The following is a 21,953-nucleotide window of genomic DNA, read 5'->3' as shown; positions in this document are numbered from 1 at the left end:
GTGGGATTAGAGAATGGATTACTCCGATCTCCAAGGAATGTGCAACAAGATATCTCTAAAAAAGACAGTGTAGTGCCTGCTATTTTCCATAAAAGAGTGGCATCCAGTGGTAAAGTGGGGGTCCAAGCCCAAGTCAACCAAGTAAGTCCACCTTTGAATCAAGCAGAAACATTTAATGTTGTTATGGAGGACGCTGCTGCAGCTAGTACTAAATCAAGTAATATGGAGGGGTCATTAAGTGCAGGTAATGTGGATACTGTTGCTTTAGAAGGGGTGGATATGGGCAACAATGGCCCCAGTGTACTGGAAAAGATGAGTGATGTAGATTCTGCTGGGTCAGGTGGAAAATTTTATTCCATGTCGGACCTCTCAACTGTCTCGGGAAATGTTTCAGAGAATGATAATGATGATAATGGCAATGACAGTCTGAGTATAATCGGGGATTGGGGAGATGAGATAGACTCACATCTAGGTGAGGATGATTCCTCTTTGGAGCAATCTGCAAATCAAGAGACTGTGAGGAAAATACAGGAACACGGGGAACACGATATGAGGATACCTCTGGTCCAGCCTGCGTAGGACAGCACACCCGGTATACACTCTGCACACTCTGCCCAGTCAGAATCTGCTGGTGGTAACCCTGGTGAGGCCGATGGTGAGATCATGCTTAGCACGATATATGAAATTATTATGGCCCACAGGCAAGAGACAAAGACAGAAGGCTTACGCACACAAGGGGCAGTGCGTACATTACAAAACACGGTCCATTGCATTGTGAAATCTTGCGCTGAAACAACTACAAGGGCCATGGAGGCAAAAGAACGTATTTCCGGGGTAGAAGATTCATTGGGAAAACAACAGTCGGCCATCACAGAACTTCAAAAGACTAGGGTGGACATTGATTGAAAGATTACAGATATGGAAAATTGGTCAAGAAGCAATAACCTTCGTATTTTGAGCGTGCCAGAAAAGCGGGGGACAATTTGTGGTAGAAATGTTTAAAGAGGCCTTCCATGATTTAAAAGACTGGCATTGGGAGACGGAGGTTATTCGGGCACATAGATTCCCCTTTGTTGTACGTACAAGAGTGGGTGGGTCTGCTGGAAATGTGCAGCCTCGCGCAATTCTAATCTGTTTGAACAATTACTTGCTGCGCGAAGCAGTATACGATCTTGCAAGGCCAGATGAGCGTCGCTCCGGAAAGGGCTGCGAATTCTTTGTGTGCCCTGATTTTGTCCTGCTACAGTACAACAAAAGTGGATATTGCTGCCATTAGTAACAGCTTTTCAGGAAAAAGGAGGGCAGGCCTTTTTACTAAATCCCACTAAGCTAAAAGTTATCTTTAAAGGGAATACTAAATATTTTACATCAGAGATAGCCGCTCAAGAGTATATGAAGACAATGACAATTGAGTAAGCGATATCACAGGATAAGTTAAAGTATCCTATGTGATTAGTTAACAAGCCAGCTGTCCCTTTTTATTTGGGGGGGGCATCCTATATTACAGCATGTAGTTAATATGTGTATAAAATGATAATGTACAATAGCATAGTAGCTGCCAGGTTTTTTTGTCCTCTTTGGGAATATGAAGTGTTGGGTGTAAAGTGCTGTAATTAATTTAGAGGGTCAGCTGGTTAGCGTTAAATAAAAGAAAAAAAAAGAAAGAAAAACATGTGGGCACTAGAGATAAAGTGTTTTTTTGACGGGTGGGCCACGGAGAGAGTTACGGGGGGGAAGCTCACAAACACTCCCCATCATTGAGGACATGGTCCTTACGCCTCGTTCTGGGTGGGGGGGTTGTTTGGGTTTGGGTGGGGGCAGGGGTGGAGAAGGTGGGGGGTGGGGTGGGAGGAGTTTTGGGAGAAAAAGAAAAATAAGCCATGAGTACATTTTTTTGATTAAGCAACAGGTGAATGTGGCACAAGGATAAAATATATGGACTATAGATGGCGGATAAATGTATCAGACTTGGCTCTTTAAATGTCAGGGGCCTAAACCAAACCTAATAAAAGGCAGCGAGTGGCAAGTGAGCAGCAGATACTTCCGTGTGACTTATTGTGTCTCCAGGAGACTCATATAGCATGGACCAAGAGAAAAGTATTAGCAGAGTTGGGGTATAAGGTTTTGATATGTACTGAACAATCAATTACCTCAAGGGGGTAGCAATTTTGGTAAAAAAACAAATGGTCAGCTCTGGTAGAACATTAGCTGATAAACATGGAAGATGGGCCATAGCTGAATGTATTTTTGGAACATCAAATTTTACAATATGTTCTATCTATGGCTCAAATTTTGATGAGATAGATGTTTTAGAGCTACTCAATGTTGAGTTGGCATTATGGCCAACACCACTTATAATTTGTGGTGATTTTAATATCCATCTTGCACCTAACTCTGTTGGTAATTCAAATTATAGGTACATTGGCAGAAAGCCAAAAGTATATAAGGCTCTTAAAATGCTTGTCGAAGCACATGGCCTGGTTGATGCTTGGGCTATTCTAAGGGCAAAAAACCCAGGGTACACTTTTCACTCATGCCTGCATCAAAAACTTGTGAGGCTGGATTATTTTTTTGCTCCGGTTCACCTTTTGAAGGATGCCAAGATACAAGTGTATCCAAGGGTTACCTCAGACCATGGCCCCCTTTTATTAACTTTTGCTAGCGTTCGAATCGCCTACAAGCCACGCGGCTTTTCATTTGATAGGAAATTATTATTAGATGAAAAGTTCATTACTCAAATGAATAAATGGTTTGATGATTTTTTCAGATTAATCGTGGGAGTGCACTATAGGATATGTGTGGGATGCTTTTAAAGTGGCCTTTAGGGGTGAAGTTATTAGCTATGGTCTGTATAGGCAAAAGCAATTAAGGAGTATTTTGCAAGACCTGTATCACGCATTGAGCCAAGCAGAAGAAAAACTTATGGGGGCCATACATGATGATCTAAAGTAAACATTGGAGATTTTGCAACAGAAGTTGCTAGATGCAAGGCCAAAGTAAATTTGCATTGGAGTCAAGAGGCAGCTAAAAAGCATCTAGTGAACCAACAATTGAACTATGAATATGGAGTGGCAAGTGGTCGCTGTTTGGTGCAAAAGGTAAGGGTGAAGGAAGCAGCTTAAAGAGTTAGTGTAGTTTGTGATTTGAGGGGGAACCGGGTTGAAACTGAGGCAGGGATACTATAGGTTTTTAAAGACTTCTATGAAGTATTATGCTCAGGAGTAGAATATGATCAGCAAAAATCTGAGCCTCTGTTACAGCGTTTTTGTGAGCAGAAATTGGATGAGTTGGAAGCGGAGAAGTTAGAAGCACCTATAACTAGGGTTGAATTAGAAAAGGCCATAAATGAATTAGCAAATGGGAAGGTTGCAGGGCCGGATAAAATACAGTTGGAGGTGTATGAAAATGTTTTGGGTGTCCTGCAGGAAGATTTGTTAGAAATATGTAGAGAGGCTCAGTTGGGTTCATCCCCGGCAACTTGGGATGAGGCTAACATTGTTGTCTTTGCGAAAAAAGATAAGCCTTCCGGAGATCCCGGCCTCATACCGGCCCATATCGCTATTGAACGCAGATTTCAAAATATATTCGAAAATTCTAGCGACTAGATTAGCGGAGGTAGTGACACCACTGGTATCAATACGACAACATGGTTTTATACCTAAGCAGGGAACAACGAACCACGTTAACAGAGTGATAACACTTCTGGACTATGCGAACTGTAGAGGGGAACAGTTTAGCCTTATTTTATTAGATGCCAAGAAGGCTTTTGATCGAGTTTCTCAGGGGGTTTTGTGGGCGGTGATGCGGTGCATGGGGTTTAAACAGCATTTTCTGCTGTACAAACACTTTACCGCAAGCCAGTAGCTAGGATTTGCATAATGGGTCTTGAGTCCAAGCCATTTTTAATCACGCGTGGTACAAGACAAGGGTGTCCTTGCTCCCCATTACTGTTTTCTCTTTATATTGATCCTTTTTTTAAAATGTTGGAAGATAGTCCCAGGATAACTTCAGTTAGATTGCAGCAAGATCAGTTTTGGGTCCTTGCCTACGCTGATGACGTAGCAGTAGTAACAACAAACCCAGCAGTGGCTATGCCTGAAATAGAGCAATTGGCGGCACAGTATGGGGCGGCATATGGTTACAAACTGAACCCTACAAAGACGCAAATCTTATATACTAATATGCATGCATTTGTTGACCACGGGTAGTGGGGGAAGTTCTTTATTTGGGGTTCAGGATCCGGGTTTGTCTAAAGGCATTGGTTGAATCTAATTGGGGGCGACTGGTAATTGAGACTCGTAAACAGTTAGATCGCTGTGAATGCCTCCATTTGACTATGGTGGGAAGATGCAATGTTCTTAAAATGCTGATCTTGCCGAGAATAATATATTTTTTTAGGGCAGTACCCTTAGAGATCCCGCAAAGTAGTCTCGCTTTGCTTCAATCGATATACAGCAGATGTGTATGGGCTGAGGGTAAAGCACGCAGAGCAATGCGGTATATGGTTCTACATAGGGAACAGGGGGGTTGGTCTGTCCCAGATTTTACGTTGTACTATTATGCAGTTATGATGCAGTATATGAATATACTTTTGACAGGTGCTGAATCAGCAACTAGGGCGGAATCCCCCTCTATTTATCAAATGTTGCTTGGCAGTGATGCCAAAAATCGACTATTTATCAATGTGGATGGGAGTTATTATAAGCGCACTCGGTTTAAGGTTATTATTGCTGGTTATAAAGTATGGAGAGTGGTTAAAAAAGTATGGAGTAGAGAAGATATCTTGGTATACACCATTAAGAACAACCACTCTTTTTCTTGGGACCGGATGATGTGTAAATGGAGAGACAAAGGGGTGCGTACAGTCAGTGATCTATTTCTGGTCAAAGACATGAAATCTTTCGATCAATTAAGTGATCAATTTCATTTATCTTGGGATGAATTCTTTAAATATCTACAAATCCGTGGTTACTTTTTAAGAGCCCGATGGAGAATTCAAGCCAATCCTCTTGCTGAAGCAATTCGGAAAGGCTCACAACACATTGTATACTTTAATGTTGGATACATTAGATAACGATCTGGAATCTCAAAATCATTAATGGGACAGCCCATTGGGTTGTCAGGGTATCCAACTGGAGACTTCCTTATAGTTTGCTGGGCGACTATTCATGTGAGCAAATCTACAAGCCCAACATTTTAAAACAGTGTTTAATTTATGTTACACGCCGGCCAAATTGTCCGAGTGGGGTTGTGCAAATGGGACCAAGTGCTTTCGTTGTGGGACTGAAGCTGCTAATATTGTATATGTTTTTACTCGTGTAGGCACTTAACCAGGTACTTAGGACATATAGAGAAATCTTTTGGCTGAGATTCTGGGGGTGCCTATACAATTATCTGCCACTCAGGTTCTGTTGGGGGTTGAAAAGGGATCCACAGTTGATATTCTACCGATACATTTTGTATATTTGATTTTTCTTGCCACTGCCATTGCAAGGCTCTGTATCGCATCAATGTGGCTACAAAAGGACCCCCCTATCTTTTGACTTATGGAGGGCAAGATTTCTATCAACTTTTAATTTGGAATATAGTCTTTATGCTGTGAAAGGCAGTCGAAAAATGAAACTTGGTTGCCAGATTTGGGGGGCAGTTAAGGACTATATGGAGGTATAAAAGTATTACCTTGTGCTCTTATAATATTTCACTCTTTTTGTTGGAATGAATGTACTTTTGTTTGTTAAACAGTGGCAGCTATAATAAGATGATTTATGATTAGCAATGTAATTATAGCTTACGGACACCTGGTACTAAGGTGCAATGTTGAGATGTAATATTGTTTTTTTTCTTTGAGAGAAATTATGTCATCTAATTTGTTACATCTATGAAATTTATGAATATATTGTACTCATGGACTTTATAAAAAGAAAATAAAAAAAATAAAAAAATTGTGCTTAGAAGCCATTTTCGGTCAAAAGGTTACTTGAAGTCGTGAGGACCTTTTTGAAATCCAAAGTTAAGGCCAATTGAGATGAAAGGCAGGCCTGCTACAGGAACCCCACAGGGCCGCTGAAAAAGTACCTTGGATGAAGCAAACGTCGACACTGAGGGCATAATAGGATGATCTTTTCCATCAGTCGGGTTGCTGCGTCATCGCTGAGCTTCGCTGAGGTAATGGCAATACTTCATCGTCGTGCCATGAAGAGCGTTGTCATTGGTCTGTGCAGGCTGTAGAACTGTTGTTGTGAACAGCCTCTGTATCGATGTCGCAGGGTGTTAGTTCCAACCGGCGTATTCGTGATGATGCATCGGGTTTGAAGCAAAACAGCAGCAGTAACCACGTCTGAGGCCCAGAACCTGGAGATGGCGCCTCAGGCAAGGGTAGGACTCACGGATAGCAGAGTCCAGCAGCACCACTAGAATTGCAAGAAGTCTTTTATGTCCTTGAAACTTCAGAAAAAAGAAGGCAAGCTAGCAAGCCCTTAGGGAGGGAAACAGCCATTACAATGCAGTCATTACAACACACAACACTTACAATGCAGTCAATATTACCCAACTGCCTTTACATCGCATGCCATTAAAACCCAGCCATTACAACGCATGTCACTACAATGCATGCCATTACAACACATTATAAGGTAAGTAATGGGAAATTGTAATTTTTACTCCTACACTATCCAACACTTACCCTACTGTTGCACTCACTGGAGTGGGAATAGTACATTTTACCTCTACACTATCCAACACTCACCCTTCTGTCGCCCTAAAAGCATTATGCATTGTAATGGAATGTGTTGTAAATGTAGTTTCTATATATGCGTTGTGATGGCATGTGTTGTATAGTTATGTTTTGTAATGGATATTGCAATGTAAAAACTGTGTTGTAAAGCCATGCGTCAAAATGTTTGCATTGTAATGTGTCCTATTCCTTGGAGCCCACTTGGAGATAAGGTAGAATCCAGCTCTCCTTCAGTAGAGTCAGAGAGGTGCAGGCAGCAAGACAAGAAGCAGAAAAGCAGTCCTTCCAGAAAAGCAGTCCTGTTGAGTGCCTTCAGCAGTCCAACAGTCTTTCTGACAGAGGTTCAGTTGAAGATCTATAATTGTCTGATTTAGAGGATTGGAGGCCCAATGCTTACACCCAAAAGTGCCTTTGATGTAGGAGATAACATCATGCAGCTCCCAGAAGTGCACAAGAATCCCTTTCAACCCAGTCCCTTCTGCCAGGGTATCAATGGGGTATAATCAGTCCTTTGTATGTTGACAGGACACTACCTATTGAAGTGTGTCAGCCACTCCCATTCCTCACTGCTCAGGAAGACTCATCAAAATGCAGATGAGTGCTCAGAATGCAGATGAGCCTCACCTTCCTCTGTTTGTGGCTGTCTAGAGGGACTGCACAAAGTGTAGCTGTCACTCACCCCAGACGTGCACTGGTTGTCAGACACATAGAGCAGTAAGTGCATAGACATTACCACTTCCTAAAAGTATAATTTTCAATACAGTAATGTTAATTCATCATTACTATTCTAAAGATAGGAAACATGAAAGAACTACTATTCTCTGATAGAATTTACAACTTAAAAGTGCATCAAGGGGTTCCCAATACTGGCCTATGAGAGGGGTAGGCTTCACTGTAGTGAAAAACGAAATAGACTGCTTGCCACTACCAGGACATGCAAAACATAGAGGCACATGTCCTCCCTTTTACCTACATGGCACCCCACCTTTTGGTTTACTTAGGGCCTATCTAAGGGGTAGCTAATATATAATGAATGGGGAGTTTAAGGCCTGGCAAGTGGTTTATATGCCAAGTCAAAGTTTCAGCAAATTGCACCCAATGGCACTAGAGTGGCGGGCCTGAGACAGGTTTCAAAGGCTACTTAGTTGGGTGGCACAACACGTGTTGCAGCCCACTAGTAGCATTTGAAGTACGGTCCCTGGGTAAATGGTATACCACTTACAAGGGACTTACCAGTACAACAAATATGCCAATCAGGGTTACAACAATGTCATCATGCTTTAGGGGAGAAACACAAGCACTTTAACTGTGGTTAGCAGTGGTAAAATACTTAGAGTCCTAATGCCAATAAAATAAATCAGCAAAAATGGGAGGTAAAAGGCAAAACGTCTGGGGAAAGACCACCTTAAGGATGACAGGTCTAACACCCTTAAACAAATACATTCTCTCAAAGGAACAAAATAATTTGTTGATTTGAATGAAATTATGGCATTCTAAAGCTTTGTGTTGAAATTTAAACTATTCAGTACTTGAACTGCTACATTGAAGTAGTCCTCGCTAACTAATACAACACAGATGAATACACTAATATTCCATGTCATGCTAAATGCAACCTACTGTGCTATTTTACAGAAAAGCCTTTCTGCGCATTTAGGTGTTAATGTAAATGGGTTGGGCACGCCTAATGTGATCATAATTGTTATTTTTCAATCTAAAAGCAAATAGACACAGACAAAACAAGGCAGCCACATTTATGGGCTATTTTAGAGCTATACTACTTTAGCTGACAAATTGCTTGCCATTTTTTGTCCATAAGTAAGGTTTCATGCCCTATAATTTTGTAATTTGCGCCAAGTATATTGTTTATGCATAAGTGTCAATCTTGGATCGCAATTTGCATTGCATTAGCACTTTAAAATGTCAAAATGTAAGTGCTGAATAAATGGCCCAGACTTTTTATTTGATCTTTCTTATAATTATGATTATATATTCTTTGCATGAGTAGTAACTAAATAACCAAGCTTTTCTGATTGTCTGAAGCAACACTATTATAGCAAGGTCTACTGGCTTCGAGTCTTGATAAAGAAAAACACTCACATAAAACAGCACTAATGTTTACAGTAATACTGTAATTTGATTTACATTACTTTCTCCCTGATAGGACCAGTGCTTCTCCTAGAGGTCTACTACTCTAGGCAAAGATGCCTTAGTACTCCTTATCCCACCTCCCTGTTCCCCGCACGCAACCATCTTACACATATGCAAAAATACACACCCACATAACTAGCACATTGTTTACTCAACAAATATTCGGTAACTATACTATTTAAACACATTTACATCTTTGCACATTTTCTCACTCTGATACAGGTACAGACATCTCCTAGGCATTGAGGTTGGGATAAAGGTGTTGGATATAAATGGTTTTGTGGCCTCTTTCATTTTGCTGTCCCATGGAATATCTGGGTGTGCCGGCTACAGCACTGGTTCGGTAGAGACTGGGGCCTGACCATCCATAGGTGGGCAAAAAGAGCACAGTCATCTAAGCAGGACAAGCCCTGGAGTGCCTAACATGGTCACCCACCAAGAGAGACTTCAGTGGTGAAAGATCAAAGAGTGGTAGCATGAGATGCTGCTTCTGACTTATGAGATATGATTGAACTAGACTTTTTAAATTACTCACTATTAATCCCTTTACTTTGATTTTACTTTCAGGTCCCAAACCTTGCATCATTCAATGTGTCCACAACCTAGAGACAAGCACTCGGCAGTCTCCCTAAAAATAATCCTAATAATACAAAAAATCTAACTCCTCTTTCTCCAAATCCACCTATAAAATTCCACTTTTTCTCAAGAACCTCCTAACATTTCAATTGGTTTCTTGTCCAATTCCTTACACCTAGAAGATCTATAAAAGTCTGTGCAAAGTTACAAAGCGCGTGTCTTCAGGAACTATTTGGGTCCGAATCCATATGCAGAATCAAGCTGTCCTAAGTACTGTTGTTGAGCTCTCTGATAACCACGCAACTTCTGGCTTGGCAGACTCTACCCTAAAAAATTTGTTTGGACTCTTTGGTCTAATCCTAGGCTCCACTTGGTCAAATTCTGAATTGATGATCAGAGGATGTCTTACATTGTAAAGACTGATCTTCTGCAGGTCTTCAGAAAATAGATCAACCAATTGTAGGTGGTACCTTTGATAACTCAGTCAAGCTTGGCATGTAATATGCTTTGGGTGCAAGACAGAAATTGAATATCTCCAAATTAAGGACTGTCTAAAGTGCACAATTGGCACCTTACCTTTGTTACACCTCACCCATACTCGTATATTTCTGAAGTTGGTTGGGTGTATATGCAAAGGAGATGTGTCTGGCCTGAACAACAATAATGTGACAGAGCTTTCCTTCAACCCTCATTTTAGCAACAAGAGACAAATTTGACAAAAATGTATTGTCTCATACCTATACGAGTTTAGAATGGTCCTCTCTGAGAATCTGGACTTAAATTGAGTTATTATTTAATCCTAAGCAATTGGTATTGGAGAGGTTCGAGGCTTCAGAGCAGCATTGAGCCGGAGTCTAACTCCTGGAGATAATCATGGACTGGACGAGGTGAACTTCAGCGCAGTTTCTTTCTTGATTACCTAAGGAAAGCGTGACTTCTTTTATTAGCCATGGAGTCACCTTGCACAGTATTTTACACATGAAAGGTGGTAATTGTCTCCTTAAGAAGTTCCTAGATTGAAGGAAAAATGTATGCATGAAGACAGAAAATTATGATGCAGTAGAAAAGCCACCAAATTCTCCCTGATATTAGGAAGAAAGAGAAGATTCCCTCTAAACAATACATGAGAAGAAACTAAATTAAATATAGCTAAAAAAGGACAAGAATCAGTGACAAAAATGTAGAAGAGGATGAAGAACGCAATAGAAAGTATGGAACTAATGCATTGCAACATACCTTCCTGTTTTGATTGCCTCCTTTATATTTGATTTAAATAGAAATTGAGTTTAAGTAAAGACCCATACTTTGTCTTGGAATGGGAACTTCCACTAGTGTTCTCTAGACAAGTCACTATCTTGGAAAGGGTAATTCATATGCGTCACCTGGTCTTTTGCTTTAGAATCATGGCGTCTGCTGAACATGAGAAAGACCACATTTTACATGCTATTTGTACTGCTGGATTTCACAACCCCATGGCACCCTAGCTGGCTAATACCTTCCACTGATCACAGACCACCAACTTTGGGGGACTCTGAGCACACTTAAAATCATCAGTGTGGTCCCAGCCATGATGATTCCCAACTATTCGCCAAGTGCAGCATCCAGAAATATAACGTCTGGTTGTGAACTAGGTACACAGTCATCCTCTACCTGCAGGCAGCAAAGTGTAAGTCTTGGGCAAAGTTGTAAAAAACATTTTTTTTTTAATTGTAAATGCAACGCATCTGTGGTGAGGCAAGGGTAGAATTGCGTGTCGCATCTTTGCTGGTTCATCCCCGCTGATATCCACGGATGCGCCAGTCCTTGTAAATCTGCCCCTTTTTCTTTTATGCTTGTTACATTACCGAAATAATGCATAATCTCACAACTCAACAGTCAGCATGCACGACTCTATATGAGAACAACATGACAAATGTAATCCAATGGGGCTGTAAAATTCTAAATGCACCGGTTGCCTCATAAAGGGCTTCGCTTGTACCTTACTTTGAAACAAATTTGGTTAAATATGTACTTTTATTAGGATTTTAAATATCACCTCAGAAGTTTTCAATTGCAGTAAGAATTTGATTAAAAAAAGGTCACCGGGTAAGTTAATTTGTCGTAATTTGACGGTGATCGGGTTAGCGTTAAGCTTTGCTACACGAATTTCCCCTTAACTTGACTATGGTGTTCGGAAGCCATTTTGAACACACTGGCGGCCGTTTCATATGAACGCGTCGCCTCGTGGTCAGCATACCCTTTGTCCTTTCTCTGTACCACTGACCACTCGAATTTGCCCAGCAACAGGCTATTTTTAGTATTGGTCAAGCTTGCGCATGCGCAGTTAAATCCTCTGTACTAGTGGACAGTCATTGCTTAGGAATGTTCATCAAACTGACCAGTGGTGTTGTAACCCCTCCCATGAGTTGGCTGTGTTCCAAAAATGACCTTATATGTACCTAAACTGAGTAAATGTGTTCCGCCTACTCTTTTTATTACTGTAAAACTGTATAAAAGAGGCCTCGCACCGATGTTCGGTGTGATGCTTCTTGCATTGCCGAAGGGTGTTGTAGGAATGTACCACCACCCCATGGGGTCTTAATAAACTTGTCTTTTGCATTTTCCAGTTTCCGTGCCAATATCTGTTTTATGGTGTAGCGGGTTTTGCAGAGTATGTAGGCCTGGAGAACCCAATACCACAAATTGGCGACCACAAAGGGACTCATCGGCGACTCAGATGCCCGAAGGAGAGGTCGTGACGAAGGATTGGAAACTCGCCATGGACGCGTACGCTGCCACTGAGTGGCCCGAGTCTTGGCACCCATGGTGTTTTTCCCTTTCCTTCTGATCTGACCTTTCAGGTGGCGCCGGTCCTCGACTGAGATCCTGATCGTTCGAGTTGTCGTACAGTGCCGGTTTGGCTGATTCGATTAAAGAACTTGGCAGTTGGAACCTGGATATTTGAGAATTTGGTAAGCTTGTGATTGGTAAGATTGTCTACGGACGCTTACTGTGGCTCTTTGAATATGTTTTGAGTTAGCTAACATTTGGTTCTATGATTTGAGTTATATGTGCAGTGCACTTCACATAGGCGGGCATGTAGAGATATTTCTCTAACTTTGTATTTGTTTGAACGGCACACCTTGTGTGAAGTATATTAAGTGACGTTTTTGTAATATCGCGTTCCCGTGATATTTTGACATGCCCGTTTTAAGCACACTCCGAGGAATATGCTGTTTTGGAAAAGGTACCAATTATCGATTAAATGAATCTCAGCCGGCTCCCCCAGAGGGGACCCCTAATCGCGAAATGTATGTTAAATTCGGCATTCCCCCTATTCTATATAGTACATTGTGGCACAAGTATACAAAAGCTGATTCTGAATTGCAATGGCCACTACATGGGTCGTTTGATTTATAAAAGGTTCAGTATGTGGAGCAATGTTTGTTTCAGTGCAGGTCTAGACAAGATATGTTTGATTGCGTACGTATGTGGGAGAAAGCGGTGCGTGAACGAATGAAGCGTGAACTAGCCTTGGCGGACAAAGAGCAGCGGAAGGCTGCTCGGGATAAGGCTTTACAGCTGGAGGAGAAAGAGTTGCAGGAAAAGAAAGAGAGGGAGGCACGGGAACGTAATTTGCAAACGAACGGTCAATTCCCTATTCGACGTCCTCTTTATCCTGTCCTTACTAATGAAGTTGATGATTTTTCATTATTAGATCGTTGCCCGCCTCCGTATGTTCTACCTACGGCCCCAGATGAGGATTCGGACGGAGACAATCGAGGGGGTAGTCGTGTGAGGTTAAGTGCCAGTGAGACTGCGGAATTACGCAGTTTTGCCCGTAAACTCAATTTGAACAAAATAACTATATCAGAGATTAATAACCAAATGAGTAGGTGGTCCGAACGAGAACGGTTGTATTTCTTGGATGAGTTCGGAGATGATGTTGTAGAACGATTCAGGAAAAATTCAAATGAGCTACACCCTAAGGATGTATCAGTTAGTCGTGAGAACATGCGTAAAGGTCTTTTTGTTATTGCAGATGCGGATGGGTTTTTCCAACGGTTGGTCCAGCTATGGGATGAGGCGTCAAGAGTACGTGAAGCGAGGAAAGCATCAGAGGCACCTGCGCCGGGATTGACGGAGACATCCAAAGAGTGTTCTATCTTTGGAGCAGATAAGAGTTCTACGGTTCATGTTATGCCTATGCGTGAAGCTGCACCCTTGTATGTCCCTCCTAAAGGGCAAGGTACAAGTGATGACAAATTGTCCGGGGATGCCAAGGGTTATTTTGTATATAATTCGGTTTATACACCTTGGAATAGAGCAGATGTTATGGCACTGAAAAATGCTTTGCCTGACCCCCGTAAGAATCCGGCAGCTTTCTATGAAGGAGTGGAAGGGGCTATTTCTTCGTGTGTTATGACGTTAGTTGATATTGACCTTTTCTTTGGGTTAATATTGCCTTCTGATATGTGGAGGGCAATTCGTAAGTTCGATGATGGAGCGGTCCTGGGGGCGGATTGGAAAACTTTATCCCAAGCTGATTTAGACAGGGAGCCTGCATGTAAGCCATGTCAATTAATATTGAACCTCCCGACGGCTATTTTGAATAAATTAAAAATGCTCGTTCCCCCTAAAAAGATTGATTGGACCATGCTAGCTTCTTGTAAAGAGAAGGCGGATGAGTCGGCGTCTGACTTCTTCTCACGTTTTGAAGCAGCATTTCATGATTACAGTGGGCAGTTACTAACAGATGATACGGGTAGGCATTTGTTCGTTGACAAGTATGTAGCGAATCTCCTACCAGAGATTGCAAAACGTTTAAAGACTAGTGAAAGTTCCTGGACCACGGTGACCCCTGCTTCTTTGCTGACTATGGCTCAGTATAATGAGCGACAGGAATTGGAGGCTAAAGAAAGTACTGATAAGAAAGCGAAGGAATTAAAGACGAAAGTGATGTTGGCTCAGGTTTATGCTACACAGCCAAGAGGGAATGATAGAGGTAGGTGTGGTTCGTATGGTGCGTCTTCTGGTCGTACCGACATTGCTGAGGATCAATGTGCTCACTGTAAAGAGTTTGGACATTGGGCCTCAGATTGTCCGGTGCTTCGTGAACAACGTAACCAGCGTGGTCGAGGAGGTGGAAGGACACGGAATAGTTATTCAGGATCGAGGGGTGGAGCAAGTGATCGTGGCAGGTTTGAAGCGAGGGGCCGTGGTCAGGCTGATAATAATACTTTTGATCAACGGAATCAGTATCAAATATCGGAGGGTGAGAATGTGGAGTCTCAGGATTATGTACATGCATAGGATCGCGTAGGATGGGGTGTGGAATCTGTTGAAGTACCAGTAGATCAAAGAGGTCCATATGTATCAGCGGGCGTTTTGGGTTCTACTGATCAATTCATGGTTGATACAGGAGCTACTCGTAGTGCTCTGTCTAAAAACTTGGTTCCAAGGGCTCCCCTGTCTGGCGAAACGATTACATCCATAGGGTTCGATGGAACACCCTCTCTTAGCCCATTGTCACAACCCCTTACATTTTACATTGACAGATTTTTTGGTCCGTGCCCGTTCTTATTGTCACCAAACACTCCAGACAATATTATGGGAATAGATTTGCTTAAATACTTCCGAGCAACAATACGCTGCGCTCCTGAAGGAGTGCGGGTTATTTTGGATGATAATTACCCAGATGTAGAGAGATTGTGCACTCTGCAAGAAATTGAAGCACTGGCCTCTCTCCCACAAACGCTATGGGCTACTTCAGACACGGATGTGGGACAGATGCTTATCCCCCCAATTCGAATAACTGTCAAGGAGGGAGTGCCTCTGCCTCATGTACCGCAGTATAAAATCTCCAGGGAAGGTGAAGTTGCCTTAACTCATATTGTACATGATTTGATTATTGCAGGCGTTGTGGAGGAAGTTCCCTATAATGTTTGTAACAGTCCCATTCTTCCGATTTTAAAGAAAGATACTGATGACAAAATCTATCGATTTATTATTGACTTGAGAGAAATTAACAAGATAGTAGTGCCCCAGTACCCGGTGGTGTCTGATATTACCACCTTACTTACTCTGATTCCGCCCACTGCCACTACGTTTACCGTGATTGACCTGAAAAATGCCTTCTTTTCCATTCCCATCCATCCCGATAGCAGATATCTATTTGGCTTCACATTAAATAATAAATCTTATAGATTTTGTCGAGTTCCTCGAGGCTATACAGAAAGTCCTAGCATTTATAGCCAGGCTTTAAAAAGGCAGCTTGATTCTTTCGATTTACAGTCTGGAGTGGCTCTCCTCCAGTATGTCGATGACATTCTACTTGCAGCAGATACGCAAGAACAGTTTGAGGAGAGTACTCTTGCTTTTCTCTCCTTTCTTGCTCAGAATAATCACAAGGTTTCGAGGAAAAAGTTTCAATATTGTAGACCAAAGGTGACCTACCTCGGTTATCTTTTGTCTAAGGAGGGACGTGCATTAACATCTGATCGAATCCAAGCGATTCTAGATACACCAGTCCCCCGTACTCAGAGAGATGTGTGTGCTTTTATAGGCTTAACGTCTTTTTGTAGGCAGTGGATAATGGGGTTTTCACACATTATAAAACCTTTGTTAGCATTATTGTCCAAAACTACATCAATGCCCCTTGAGTGGACAGATGAATGCCAGAATGCTTTTGAACAATTGAGACAAGCCCTTTGTTCTGCACCAGTGTTAGGTACACCAGATTATACGAAGATTTTCACATTGTATGTACACGAGAAGGATGGGTGTGCATTGTCAGTCCTAGTGCAGACACACAGGGATAAACAGAGACCTTGCGCGTATTTTTCGGCAATACTTGACCCCGTAGCACGAGGATTACCTGGGTGTTTTCGAGCAGTTGCAGCAACAGCAGTGGCCATACGACAGAGTAAGGGAATAGTTTTGTCGCACAAATTGTTGGTGTTAGTTCCCCACGCGGTAGACGCTCTGTTAAACCAAACAAAAACCCAGTACCTCACGAGTGCACGTTTAACAGGATATGAGCTAACACTGTTGGCGCAGCATATCACATTAAAGAGATGTGCTACTCTGAACCCTGCTACTTTATTGCCGTATCCAGTTGCTGAGGGCCAGGAGGAAGAACACCATGATTGTGTTTTCCTGACTGAAGAACAAACAAAGGGTTGTGTCGACTTACAGGATACGCCACTTCCAGATGTGGATGGGGAACTGTGGGTTGATGGATCGTGTTTGAGGCTGCCAGATGGTACAACTTCCGCAGCATATGCGATCACGATACTTAAGACAGTGGTAGAAGAAGCACGAATACCACAGAAGTCGGCCCAAGCGGCAGAATTGATAGCCTTAACAAGAGCATGTGAATTAAGCGCTGGTTTATGTGTGAACATCTACACTGATAGCCGGTACGCCTTTGGAGTAGCGCATGATTTTGGCCTACTCTGGAGAGAGCGAGGATTTTTGACTTCACACGGAGTGCACATCATGCACGGAGAACTAGTGCGTGATCTTCTGAATGCGCTACTTTGTCCAAAGAACGTGGCAATATTCAAGTGCAGTGCACACAAGAAAGTGACAGACAAAGTAGGTCAAGGAAATGCCTTTGCAGATTGCATAGCGAGGGAAAATGTTACGAAAGGCTTCGCCAATGTATGTAGTGAAATCGCAGGCTGAGCGATGGCATGATGCTAGAGAGGAGATACTAGACATTCAGAAATCAGCGTCTGAAACAGAACTCGCAACCTGGGCAGCGGAGGGAGTGCTAGATGATGAGGGTTGTTGGAGAAGCAAAGATAAGGAGAGATGGAAATTGCCTGCAGCTTACTTGCAAGCAATGGTCCAAATGACACATGGATTGGCACATGTTGGAGCTCTCGCAATTACTAGATTGCTTACGTGAGTCTGGGAGCATCCTGCGATTGCCAATATGGCCAAAAGAGTAGTGCAGACCTGTCTGATATGCTTGCAGCACAATCCTGCAAAAGGGACGTATACTCCGAAAGGAGGGTTTGTTCCACCTACTGCACCATTCGAAGTGCTACAAATGGATTACATCCAGCTTGAGCGTTGTAATAACCTTAAGTATGTCTTAGTGGTGGTGTGTGCTTTCAGTAAATGGATTGAGGCCTTCCCCATGAAGGATAATACAGCGTTGACAACAGCTAAGGTTTTGCTCAAGGAGTACTTCCCACGCTATGGTGTTTGTAAATTTTTGTGGAGCGATAATGGTCCTCATTTTGTTGGGAAAATTGTGGAATACGTGATGAAGGAATTGGGAATTCAGCAGAAATTTCATGCTGTATTCCATCTGCAGTCAGCAGGTCTTGTGGAAAGGTATAATGCTACTCTGAAATTGAAGCTAGCAAAGATCGTGGCATCCACGTCTTTGAAATGGCCGGATGCTTTGCCTCTGGCATTGCTATCTATCAGATCAGTGCCCCATTCTCGAACTGGCCTCACACCTTATGAAGTGGTGTTTGGAAGGCCTATGAATATATGGGGAGTTCCTAAGCCTCGATTGTTACATGATGTGCCTTGTATAATGATGAACGATTATTTGGCACGCTTAACAAATGATTTGCTTTCCATTCATCAACAGGTTCGAGAAGCGCTCCCCGACAATTCCATTGGAGAAGCTCACAATCTTCGTCCTGGTGATTTTGTGATGGTCAGGTCCTTTGAGAGAACAAGCAGCTTGGAGCCGAGGTGGCGTGGACCCGAGCAAGTGCTACTGGCGACTCGTATGGCTGTGCGAGTTACGAATAAGAAACGGTGGGTGCATTCCACTCATTGTTGCCGCGTCTCTCCGGATCTGGTGAATCCAACTGTGCTGTCTGATTATCGAGACATCTTGGCCGAGGAGAAGAGCCCAGCTGTTGCGTCTACTGAATCGGAGGGAGCCTTCCCGGACCACACTGTTTTTGGAAGAGAGAGATACAATTAAGCATGGGCGAATTTTGCAAATCTGGCGTTCGCGAATTTTGCGAATTTGCGAACTCGCAATCCGCAAAATCTGCGAATTTGCGAATTTGCGGATTTTTTTTTTGTGTTCGCAAGGATTTCTGCCAGTTCGCAAGGATTTCTGCTAGTTCGCGAGGGTTTTGTACCAGTTCGCAATTGCGAACTTACATGTCGGCTCGCAACGGTCACGATTATGTTGTTTCTACGTCTGGTTCATCATCACAGGTTCCCAGATCCCTCTGTTTCACACCTGCCACCCTCTGTTTCACCCATGCCATCCTCTGGTACATCAATGCCACCCTCTGGTTCATCATCACTGTAGATTATGGGGGGAAAAAGCAAGCACACCTGCCTGCTTCAACTGACATGAATTAATTTGGTGTTGATTTATTAATATGTCACTGTTTTAAAATTCCAGTCTGGCACCTGCTTCCTTATCTGTAATTTGCTTTCTGTTGCAGTGCATTTTTTTTCCAGGACCTTTGTGGCCTACTTGTAGCTATTCTATGAGCCTGCTGTGAGGGTCAGAGCAGGGTCATATAATTGTTGCAACTAGCAACTGAACTCTGGAGGGGCCCTTGTCAGGAAGCACTACGGGGAATGGTTACTAATGATGAGTTTGAACTTTTGAACCTGCTGAATGCTTTTTTTGTGTTCGCAAGGAATTCTGCCAGTTCGCAAGGATTTCTGCCAGTTCGCGAGGGTTTTGCACCGCACGCAGCAAAATTGTATCACCAAGAAAAAAAATCCGCTGCGTGCGAATTTGCGGATTTTGCGGGAAATTCGCGGACCTCGCGGATTGCGAATTTACCGAAAATCCGCAAAATCCGCGAGCGTAACGGATTTTCCGCCCATGCTTAGATACAATCTACGACCAAGAGAAGCAGTTGTTTTGTGCGAGACTGGTTGAGTTACCGCTCCAGGTTTGTGAAACGGAAGCCGGGAATATCAAGGGGGGGATCTGTTCTGCCAAGTGTAGCGACACCCGTCTTGAATCTCGGAGAAGAAACCAACGGCTACCTCGGAGCTCAGCACTCATACTTTTTTTTTTAGTTGCTTTCTTTTTGAGACATTTTGAACTTTGAACTATGGCATCTTCTACAATGCGAAATAGGAGAATTTTTGGTGCAGTACTCTTTGTTATGACAATTGTGGTGATAGCAGTAATAGCTTGGGTGGTAGAACTACTGGTGCCGGCAAGAGAACATTTATTGCCAACTACCCCAATTCCATCTGAACATTTTCATTTTACTCTGCCTTATCATGAAGAACGACACAGACAGACTTATCTGAATAATAGTTTCATCCAGATTTTGCATCACACCCATAATATGACGAACACTTCGAACTGTTGGATATGTGGGATGCTGCCTGGACATCAAAAGAAAGGAGGCACTCCGCATATCCCACTCCCATTCTCCCACAATGTTTCTTGTAATGCTTGGTATACCGTTTTATTCACTTTGCGGTGGCCGACAAAAGGTGGATTACTTTTCTGACTCAACAAAGTCTGCTTTAATGACCGAGATGGTTATCCACAAGCTGAAGGAACTAAATTTGAATGGGAAGAATATTGACCCGATAATGTATCCTCGCCTCGAATTTATAGTAACCAACGAAATGTCATTATGTCCACTCTGCATGTAATAACAGTAATTGATACGAAAGCTGACTTGTGTGTACGAAATAAAGGTACAATCCCAGTAGGAAGAAGTGAATGCAACACTACTCTCACCTTTGACACTCCAAATGGTATCACTTTTGTGGCTTCACAAACACTTACTTTATCTGTGGAAATAAAGGTTATCACCGTCTCCCTATAGGATGGTTAGGAACATGCTATATATCCTTTGTATTACCCCCCGTGTTCATTGCCCCACCTATGTACCATAATGACTTTATCCTGTATCACGATTTTATACTGAATAGAGTGAAGAGAACATTAGCTCTTGATGAAATAGACCAAACTGACACAACAGTATGTTGATTTTAATTTAGGTCTTTTTTCATTTGTTGGGGCCGCCTTAAATAGTCGAAAAATAAGACGACTGACACGTGTTGTAGAAGCTGTTGCTAATGAGACAGTTTTTGCTTTAGGAAATGTGACTGAGGAACTTCAGATTACTAGAATTGTAACGCTCCAGAACCGAATGGTTCTAGATGTAGTATTAGCTGACCGTGGGGGTGCATGTCGCATTATCGGAAGTAGTTACTGTGTGTACGTACCAGATAATTCACCCTCTGTATATGATGCAATTTCTAAGTTACATAAGAGAGCTGCTGAGATCCATCCTGATAATGGTACTTGGACACTTTCGGGGTGGTTTTGGACGTTACTTAGTACTTGGGGTTGGAAGTTGCTGACAATCCTATGTGTAATAATTGGAATACTGTTCTTCCTATGTCTCTGCATTCAATGTGGCCCTATGTTATGTTCGATGTGCCTTTCTGCTTGTATCCCGTCCAAACGAGCTATTGTCAAGAATGAACAAATGACTCATAGAGAGATAGCAAATATTATGTCCATTGATATTGATGATGAATACCCTGATTATGTCCGCTATGAGGTAGCTTCAGCTAAACTCTAAAAGGGTCGTCTGTCGTAATTTGACGGTGATCGGGTTAGCGTTAAGCTTTGCTACACGAATTTCCCCTTAACTTGACTATGGTGTTCGGAAGCCATTTTGAACACACTGGCGGCCATTTCATATGAACGCGTCGCCTCGTGGTCAGCATACCCTTTGTCCTTTCTCTGTACCACTGACCACTCGAATTTGCCCAGCAACAGGCTATTTTTAGTATTGGTCAAGCTCGCGCATGCGCAGTTAAATCCTCTGTACTAGTGGACAGTCATTGCTTAGGAATGTTCATCAAACTGACCAGTGGTGTTGTAACCCCTCCCATGAGTTGGCTGTGTTCCAAAAATGACCTTATATGTACCTAAACTGAGTAAATGTGTTCCGCCTACTCTTTTTATTACTGTAAAACTGTATAAAAGAGGCCTCGCACCGATGTTCGGTGTGATACTTCTTGCATTGCCGAAGGGTGTTGTAGGAATGTACCACCACCCCATGGGGTCTTAATAAACTTGTCTTTTGCATTTTCCAGTTTCCGTGCCAACATCTGTTTTATGGTGTAGCGGGTTTTGCGGAGTATGTAGGCCTGGAGAACCCAATACCACAATGTCATTTCCTTAAGAGTCAAAGTAAGAAATTCAGCCCTAGTCGAGATATCAGTCATTGCACTTATTTGAAACTGTTTTGGAAAATTTATTGCTGGGAGTAGTTTTAGATTTGTACAAACCTATCTTTGCTATCAAATTTCTCATAATGTGAAGCAGGTAATTCTGCTTTATCAGAGTGGTGCTCATCCCCAATTTTATAGCTAAATGGAAAGGTGACCAGCAGATTTTAAGGTTATGCAATATATGTCAATTAGGCTCCTAGGATCTATTCATTGTGTTACATCTTCGTCCTGCTTTGAGCAGGGCCGGGATGGCAATACCAGGTATCAGGGATTTCCCTGGGAGTCTGCAAAGGTG

Source organism: Lissotriton vulgaris, chromosome 12, assembly GCF_964263255.1.
Source record: "Lissotriton vulgaris chromosome 12, aLisVul1.2, whole genome shotgun sequence".
NCBI classification, from domain to species: Eukaryota; Metazoa; Chordata; class Amphibia; order Caudata; family Salamandridae; genus Lissotriton; species Lissotriton vulgaris.
This window is presented reverse-complemented; position numbering follows the sequence as displayed.